Below are 8,357 nucleotides of genomic sequence, written 5' to 3'. Positions count from 1 at the left end.
AGCCCAGGGATCGTATCTCTCCAGCTCTGAAATCTCTTCACTGGCTCCCCGTGGCTGCAAGGATCAATTTCAAGACCTTCTGCATTGTCCACACGTCTTACTGGGGCCTTGGACAGCTCTACCTCCAACTTTCTCTTCCAGAACATCTTCCTTCTGGAGCTCTCCGCTCATCCACCTCCAACTCTCTGACAGTCAGACGCTTCTCCAAGCAGAGAGTTGGGGGCAGATCTATCTCCTCGGCGGGGCCTCCCTCTGGAACCGCCTCCCTCCCTCTATCAAACTTTAGCACAACCGCCTTCAGTTCCGGAAGCAACTCAGGGCCTTCCTTTTCACTTCCGCTTTCTCTCTTCCTCTCCCCTGCTGATGCGCCTGACTGCTCCGTGCACTGGTCACCTGGTCACCCTCGGAACTTGGGCCCAGTCCCCTGCATGCCCAGTTGCCGTCGTACTGCCTCCGGGCTCCCCAGCACTTAAGGGTCTGTATCTGCAACCCTACAGTCCCTTCTCTCTGCACTTATGAGCCACCCTCTGGCTGCACTTGTGAGTTAACTGTACTTCCCCTGTCACCTCCCCGCTGGCACTTTTACCGTTCCCTCTTCCTCGCACTTATGAAGTTCCCCGGTGCTGCGGTCTAGTATGGCATTGCCGTTTCTCTCCCCTCCTCTTCTGGTGTTCCTGAAAGCACGATAATGGGCTCTGTCTGTGGAAGCTAAGCTGTCGCCTGGTGCCCTGGCGCCTTTGATCTCCTGGGACACAGGAGATTTTGCATATCTGATGCACTTCCCACCTGCAATTTCGCTTTCTGCTCGCTGAGTTCCTTGCTCTGATTTGACATTTACTCTAAGTATGCAATTTTGTCAGATGGACTGCACTACCTCTGATCACCGCCAGAGGTCCCTTGAGTCTCACATTTCAGGTTGTCTTTTTACCTTTAGAAATCTTTCTTCCCTCATGTTCTGACTCCCTTGCCCTTTTTTATGTGTAAACATCACTGTAAAGAAATGTATTTCAACCAAGATAAGTTCTCTGATAGCTGCTTTTCTCTGTTCCAGACAAATGGCCTAATTCGTGGAACGTTTAGAGTGGAGCAAAGTGACCTTTCACTGCCAACAAACACATCGAACCGGGCCTAATTCACAGACCTGTGCAAAGTGTATTTTTGTAGTGCTCTGCAAAAGTACTCTTTGCACCGAAAATAAGGCCCATTTAGCATGGTGCAAAGAGTACTTTTGCCGTGAAAAGTAACTTTGCATTTCACAAATACACTTTGCACCGCTCTGTGAATTAGGCCAGGTTCAACGTGTTTGTTGGTAATGCAAACTCACTTTGCATCCCATTAAACGTACCATGAAAAAGGGCAAAACCTCTAATGATTTATTCTCAGTACCTGAACCTCATCGTGGGTTGCCTAGACTCCGATGGATTTTGGAAAGTGGGAGGAGGGCTCAGGGGCATTGATTCTTTTGAATAAAAGGTATTCTTGTTTTAAACTACTGAAGAGTCTTAGGCATTCCAATCTCAGTAGGCTAATTAGGGATGTTCTCCAAGTTCAGTCCTCAGTTTGCTGTAAGTCACTCCTGGCGGTCAAGGTTTTCTGCCTCTGGAACACCAGAAGGTCCTGTTAATTAGCCGCCCCAGGATTAGTCACTGAGCAGAGAGGCCAGTTCCACCAGCAGTTATCATTTATTTATTTGATTTATTTTTACATTTATATAGCGCACAGACAGCCCAGGGGCATTGTGGCGCTGTTACTTGCAGGAGACTTAGGGCCTCATTCCGAGGTTGGGCGTAAATAGCGCATCCGTGCAGTCATTAGTCCGCTAATAGAGGACTATTATGACTTCGCGGGCACGAGCTTTGCGCCATGCTGGTAAGGGCATTACCGCCATGCAGTTAAAGGCACGAAATATGCCCTTAGCGGCATCATGCATAGCGCAGATAGCACTACCGTCATGGACCAATGCAGCAATAGCGGTGACCGCTAATAGCAGTGAAAGTAATTAGCGGTCACCGTTATTAACGGTCACCGTAAATAAGTGGAACCGGAAGTAGCGTCATCGCACAGGAACGAGAAGGAGCACGGCGGCCATCTTTAAAAACGCGATCCATTGTCATCCTCACCACACAGGACCTGTGGGACTCTGCTGTTTGTCTGAATAACTTCTCCAAACACACCACAATGCCCAAGGAGCTGCCCACCAGCGCAAGGAGAGATTCAATGAGGATGAGCTGGAGATGCTGGCCGGGACACTGCAGGAGCATGCTGGGATAGTCTTGCCAACAGCATGAAGAGGGAGGCAATTTTGAAAAAAAGGAGATCTGGACACTTGTTGCTCAGAAAGTTAGTGCTGTTGGAAACACCCCACGCACCACCAAAGACTGGCGTAAGCACTGGGACGACTTGCGTCTCATAGTAAGAAATATACTCTCAGTTAACAGGAGCCAGGCAATGGCAACAGGAGGAGGTCCCAGCTCACCCATCAAGCTGACCCCATGGGAGGACATCTGCGCCAGCATGATCGGAATGGAGGGGATAGAAGGTGTTGGCGAGATGGGGTGTGGTGCCACAACATCGGCCGATGGAGGTGAGTGTCCTAAGCAAACACTGTAATGCCGAGTCTGATGAAAGTCATCCAATATGTCAGTCCAAAGAGTCAAGCCATGGTCCAACACACACACTCCCATCAAAGTAGGCGGATGCATCACAGACACATGCAGATGCCTGCTGCAAGGCAATGCCGTACCTGACACATACCACACAAATATGTAAATGCCATGAGTCACACAGCATGCAGACCCCAAGTAATATGCATGTCAGATAGCATAGCTCTAGGCCAATATGAGTGACCCCGACGTATGCCTGCATAACCCACCCATGTATCAAACAGCGTGCTCATCCAAACACAAATGCCTATTACCCTCAATTGTATGGATGATCAATTGTCCCAATTTATGTATGATGCCTATCAAAACATCACTCATGCCGTCCCTCTCTTCGACCCCCACAGGCTCTGATCGTGATAGCGATGGGCAGGACGTTACCCCTGCAAAGACCACACCCCGGAAGAGGTCCCGGGATGACGCCAACCGCCCCTTGACCTCGAAGGGACAACCCAGGGGCCGCCGTGCACCACCAGGCAAGACACCCCAGGTTGCCAATACACCGGTGCCGCCAAGGGCCGTAGAGGCCGAAGCACAAACACCCATTGGCCAGCCTGAGGAATCAGGTGATGCACCACACTCTGAGGAGTGCAGTCTGGCTGGGGAGGTGGCAGCCAGAGCACCCCAGGCTGTGGAGGACCCGCAGGATGAGGTATGGGTGCCCGTTGAGGGCGATGCATCTGAAGTCCTCTGCACGCCCACTCTACCAGCATCCCCCCAAATATCTTCCCTTGAAACTGACCACGCCACCACCCCGGAGCAGTCTGTGCAGGAGCAAATGGAAGGGCACTTCAGTCCCATTTGCGGAGTATTGAGGCTGAATAGGCTGAGCAGAACAGCCAGAAACCATCAACCTCCACCGGTGCACCCGCAGGGCCGCAGCGGTCAGAACAGCTGACTGCCCTAGTGCGGCAGTTTGTAGAGGACAACACATTGGCTAGGCAGGAGTGGCGGGAGAACATTGCCTCTCTAGGCAGGTCCATCTCGGAGAACACCACCTCCATGGGCAAAATATTTGCCGAAAACACCAGCTGCCTCTGCGAGGAGGTCTACGCCCTCCGCCAGGTACTAGGCCGCACAGCCGATGCCATGGAGGCAGGGCATCCGGCTACCCAATCCGAGCAGGCGACAGCACCTTCATCGTCGAGCTCAACCAAGACGAGCCCGCTCCGCAGGTCTGCATGCACCCTGCGCCAGCCAGACCTGCCGCCACCTGGGCCTGGGAGTGCGAATTGACAGTCTTGGCAGCCTCATGTAGGCATTGGAGACTTGATGGGACATGTGTGGGGGAGTTGTGCTGGGAGGGCGAGGGGGGTGAAGGTGTGTGGGGGTTTTGTGGGGGGAGGGGTACGGGGGTGAGGGTGGTGGAGGGTTTTTGCACTATCGTTATCATTGTTATATTTAATACACCCTTTGTGTCAAAAGAAAGACCTGAGTGGACATTCATCATTGCGCATGTGTCATTTAATCATATACAGTGCATAGTGTGCATCTACCCACACACCCAGTGGCCTCTGTCAGCATATCATGTCACCCACTGCAGCCATGTCTGTCAGTAATATTGTGCAATCACCGACTGACGCACAACACTTCCCTCCTGTGCATCAGCACCTCAATGATGTGCAGCCACTTCTTCTTCATCCCCTTCATCATCACCAGGTGGTAGCAGTTCAATGTCAGGGGTACGTTGTGTCGGATAAACATGTTGTGCAGCATAACACATGCCATGATGGTCTTGGCCACCTTCTCATGTCTGTATAGGAGTGCCCCACCTGACGGCCTAAGGCAGCAAAACCATGCCTTCAACAGGCCAAAGGTCTGGTGAATGACCACACGGGTCAGGATGTGGGGTCGATTGTAGTCCTCCTCATGCCTGTTCTGTGTGTTTCGGACAGGGGTGATGAGCCACGACATCAAGGGATAGCCACTGCCACCTCCATGGGAGGCATTAAAAGCTATATGTCAGCCAATTGATGATGGACAGCTGTACTAGTCACACATGCCGGCAGATTATCGTTGGTCACATGCACATGTCCCTGGTTGAATTCACGCCATTTTTAGGCCCTCAATGTGCTGTGCCATGGAATTATGGTGTGGGTTGTATCTTCAAGATGATACACAGTGTGCTCTGCTGTAATGTAGCTCATGCATTGTGTACGCATAGTGCTGTGTTTGTGTAAATTTAGCGATGTGTTGTGTTCTGTAGGATTTTCTGATGGGGAGCGTTGGCAGTAGGCTCTGCAATGTTAGGCATTCTGTGCTGATTTTTCCCATGGTGACACGCGGCATTCCTGATATTGATCCAGGATATCGGGCACAACAATGTGCAATGATTTTGCTTGCGTCACCTTCCATCTGCACCTGTTTGTAGTGGTATAGTTTGTGATTGCGGTAACCCACCTCCATGGCATGGAGGCCACCTTTTGTTTCTAGAATCTCCTGGGGAGTCTGTGTTAGGGATATGTATTCCGTTGTGTGCTTGAGGTGGGCATCCATCACTTGCTTCAGGTTGCAAGTGAATGAGGGTGGGGATATGCCATGCATGTACCACACTGTGTGATGGTAGATGGCTGTGGAAAGGAAGTGGAGCACCAACACTACCTTCAGTAGAGGGGGGATAGTGGTGCATATTTCAATGAGGCTGACAGTCGTGTATCATGTCCACAATGGTGTTGATAGTGTCCTGGTCCAGCCGGTACAGGTTGTGGTTGTGCTGCGGGGTTGGGTTGGAGGGTCTGGCTCTGATGTTTGGGATTGGGGGCTGCATGTGTGGTTATGCTGGCTGCACTGGTGGGGCATGCAGGGCCTGTCTCACCCTCCTTCTCCTGCTGCGTCTCCTCTGTGGTGCCTGTTGTTGTTGGTGTTGTTTCTGATGTTGCAATTCATGCATGTCCTCCAGCTGAAGTGTTGATGCTACTATTGGATTGATCTTGGTGTGGTAAGGGGTGTGGTGTGTGGATGTGTTCCTTTTGGTCAGGCCCAGACTCCATTGCCTCTACCTGTGCTGATGGTGTGCACCTGTGGCAGTTGGGAACACTGGACATGGCATTTTACGGTTGGTCAGAGATGCCGGTATTTACGGCACGCTGGTAACCACTTTTTGCGCCTTCATGATGCCGGTATTTGCATGTCCGCTTCACTTGTGTTCTCCTCCAGTTTACGGCATGCCGCTATTGTGGGCATGATGGCCCGCGTGCACGCGCCCATGCCGCTTTTAGAGGCACCGCACTTTACGATGCCGCTAATGAGCGGTTTGGCTGGTCAGAATAGCCCGTAGCGGTAAGCGATGCCGGTAATCCTTTATCGGCATTGTTTATCCCTTACCTCCAACCTCGGAATGAGGCCCTTAGTTACAGTAAGCACGCATTTAAGGCATTAGATATCATGGATGTTATACATATTATGCATAGAAGGCGTACATAATTCGCAGTATCCCTGGGGAAGGGATGGAAGTCACATTAGAACGTAGGGGTGATCAGGCGAACAAGGTGGTTTTCATGGCCTTACGGAAGGCAGTGAGTGATGGTTCGGCTCGCAGGGCAGTGGTTAGGGCGTTCCAGTGTAGGGAGGCCAGGTAGGGGAAGCTGGCGCCATCTGCCCTAGCCCTTTTTACCCTGGGTACGGTGAGCATGTTGGCATAGGGGGTCCTAGTCAGTCTTGTGGAGGAGGCAGGGTGGATTCTTTGAGACGGATAGGCTGGTGCGGAGAGGTGGATGCATTTGTGGGTGAGGGTCAGGGCTTTGAAGATGATCCTCTCCTTTATGGGCAGCCAGTGGGATGCTCTTTTGGCAACAGTGATGTGCTCTCTTTTGGAGATGCCTTGTGCTACACGTAGGGCACTGTTTTGAATTACTTTCAGTTTCTCAAGTTTTTTTGTGGAGGTCCCTAGGAAGAGAACATTGCAGTAATCCAGCTGGGATACAGTGATGGCTCTAGCTATGTTTGTGCAGGTGTCATTGGAGAGGAAGGGCCCGACTGCATTGAGAAGTTTTGCATGGTAGGCAGCCGAGGAGGCAATAGCATTTACTTGCCTAGTCATGGATAGATTAGAGTATAAGTAGACGCCTAGGGTTTTTACTGAATCGGATACTGGGATTTTGGTGGAGTCGATGGTGAAGTGGCTAAACTGGGCATCAGGGTTTTTTAGGGTGTCTGGGGAACCTGCAAGTAGGAGTTCGGTTTTGGCCGAGTTGAGGCAGAGACTGTTAGCAGCCATCCATGTTAGGATGGTGTTGTAGATGTTGTTGAGAGTCGTGGAGTCAGTGTCATAGTTCCCTGTAAGTGTGAGGAGGATCTGCGTGTCATCTGCGTAGTTGGTGTAGGAGATCCCAATGGCGTCAAGGATGAGAAAGAGGAAAGAGGGGGTGAGTAAAGATGTTTTAAAGGGTGGGAGAGAGGCAGGAACCTTACGGTACACCACATAACATGATGGTAGGTGAAGCAGTGGCTAGATCAGAGAAGACCTGCATGGTCCTACCTTGTAGGAATGAGGTAATCCATGTACTGGCTTCTGCAGAGAAGTTGGCTGTGGATGTGAGGGGATGGCATACGACGTCTTGATCTACGAGGTTGAATGTGGCAGAGAGATCGAGGAGAAGAAGCAGGACCGGTTTGCCTTGGTCTCTTGCGTTGGCCATCTGGTTTTTAAGGTTGAGTAGGGCGGCCTCAGTCCCGTGTTTGGGGCGAAACCTGGATTGTTTCAGTCCTAGGAGTTTATTTTCTCGAGGAAGTGCTGAACTTGCAGTTATGCTGCCTTGTCCAGAATTTTAAGAAGGAAGGGGATGGTGGTAATGGGCCTGTAGTTGTTAGGTGATGTGGGGTCAAGTGTGGGTTTCTTTATGAGAGGCCTGACCCATGCTTCCTTGAGGGATGAAGGGACTTTCCGTGTGGAGAAGGAGGCGTTGAAAATGGCCATCAGAAATGGTGCGAGGGAGTCAGCACAGTCCTTGATAATGGTGGCGGGGCAGGGGTCACCTTTGCAATTGGAGGGTTTGATGCCTTTCATTAAGTTGATGATGTCTTTTTCCTGGTTGGTTTTGAATGAGTAGGTAGGGGAGGCATCCGAGAGGCTGGGGGTAGCGGGAGTAAGGGGGGTGGGGAGCGTAAGTCTGGTGTTCATAATTTTAGCTTGAAGCAGGTTCAGCTTGTTACGCATGGCTGTTTGAATGCCATCACACCAGGCCTTATCTTTGGTAAAGTTTTGGGGTGTGGGGGTCTCAAGCTACCTAAATATGGTAAACATTTCCTAAGTGTTGGATTTTGCTTCAGTGATTCTGGATTCGAATGATTTGGCTTGGATGATGGCCTTTTTATATTCTTTGGAACGTGATTTGAAGTCAATTTTGTCTGTGTCATCATGGAAAGACTGCCAGCGTGCTAGAGCAGAGCATTTGTCCTTACAGAGTTTGAGGAGGTCTGGGGTGAACCAGGTATTAGTGTGGCTAGTAAGTTTAGTTTTCCGAGGTTTGAGCGGGGCAATGGAGTTGATTGCTGCAGAGATGGCAGTGTTATAGTTCTGCGCAAGGGTTTCTGGGTCATTGGAAAAGGGTGGTCTGAAGGCAGGTCCCTGTAGGAATGGTAGGAGTCCCTCTTTTGTGAGTAGGCGGGTGCTTCTTGTGAGGGCCGGTGGCAGGGGTTGAGGGGGGTGGGGTGGGGAACTGGTGGTATGGATATTAAAGATTATGATGTGGTGGTCAG

Source organism: Ambystoma mexicanum, chromosome 6p (genome assembly GCF_040938575.1).
Source record: "Ambystoma mexicanum isolate Mex_15411 chromosome 6p, UKY_AmexF1_1, whole genome shotgun sequence".
NCBI lineage: Eukaryota > Metazoa > Chordata > Amphibia > Caudata > Ambystomatidae > Ambystoma > Ambystoma mexicanum.
The sequence above is the reverse complement of the archived record's forward strand: the minus strand, read 5'-3'. Positions refer to the sequence as shown.